Source organism: Penaeus monodon, chromosome 34 (genome assembly GCF_015228065.2).
Source record: "Penaeus monodon isolate SGIC_2016 chromosome 34, NSTDA_Pmon_1, whole genome shotgun sequence".
NCBI lineage: Eukaryota > Metazoa > Arthropoda > Malacostraca > Decapoda > Penaeidae > Penaeus > Penaeus monodon.
The window spans coordinates 8,960,056-8,961,424 of record NC_051419.1 but is presented as its reverse complement, the minus strand read 5'-3'; positions in this window follow the sequence as shown (position 1 = coordinate 8,961,424).

Below are 1,369 nucleotides of genomic sequence, written 5' to 3'. Positions count from 1 at the left end.
AAAGTTTCAAGTCCTGAGTGTAACACCAAGTACAGTTGAACAAGGAAAAATATCTTTCCTCCCACAAGTTCCTTCTGAGACGTCTTCCATTGGCACAGTTTATGGCCATTTTCTTGGGGGTTGAGAGAAGAAACAAACAACTACCCAAGGGAATTTTTTTCTACAGGAAAGGTTTTTTCTTCCCCATTTTTTCAGAAATCCTCTGTTCTTCTGGTTTTGGGTTTTCCTGGGGGTTATCCTCCCCGCATACTTACCTCACCATAACAATTTAAGGACATGGGCCCAAAAACACCCAAAAATTGTAACAATTAAATCTCTATAAAAAAATGGGGGGATTAAAAATGGAGCTCTTACGTCCCCCTAAACAATTCTCCAAACAAAAGTGGTTTCTCAAAGTACCTCCCCACGGGCAACCAGATTCATCGGAACTGGTCCCTGCACTGAGCGAGGCCATCGCATCGCTGGGAGATGGGGAATGCAGTCTCCCATTCTGCAACCTATATTCTTCCAGCCTGGGACAAAAATTTCCCCGGGGCCCCCCAAAGGGGGGGAAAGGTTTTTGGGGTTTTTTTAACCGGTGGTCCCCCCGGGGGAGTTTTTGTCCCATTTTGGGGGTTGGGGGGGCTCAGAGGGAATTAAAAAATTTTTTTTCCCAAAAGAGGTGGGGGGGTTTTAAAAAAAAAATGGGAAGGTGTTTTTTTTTAAACCCGGGGGGTTTTGGGGGGGGGGGGTTTTTTTTGGGGGTTTTTAAATCCCCTCCCCCCAAAATTTAATTAAATAATTTTAAAAAAAATTTTTAATGAAAAAAACCCCAAACATTGGCCCTCCCCTGATTAAAAAAAACCCAAAAGTAAATTTTATACTTTTATGGTTCTAACGCAAAAAAAGTTTTTTTTTGGGGGTTTTTTTTATTGGGGAAAAAAAAAGTACCCCTATATCCCTTAAAAAAAAGGGCCCCCAAGGGAAAGAGAATTGGGCTGAAAAAAAAAATTCCCAAAACTTTTCTATCTTTTTCGGTAAAAAAAATGATACACAACCCTGTGATTAAAAGCCCGGGGAATTTGGGGGAAGATTTTACCCCTATTTTACCATATGAAAAAAAAAATGGGAAAATCATGGATACCCCCCGGACAATAAAAAATCAACAATCTGGCAAGTCTTTTTTTTAAAACCCCAAAAGATTTTTCCCATGTTTTTTTTTGGGGGGCCCTCATGGGTTTACCAAAAGGGGCCCCCGTCCCCCCCCTTTCTTTAGAAAATATTTTTCCAGAAAAAAAAACCTAAACAGCATTGGGTTTTCTAAATCCTTTTGTAAAAAAAATTTCCCCTTGGCAAAAAACATAGATTTAAAAAACCCCCCAAAAGGTAT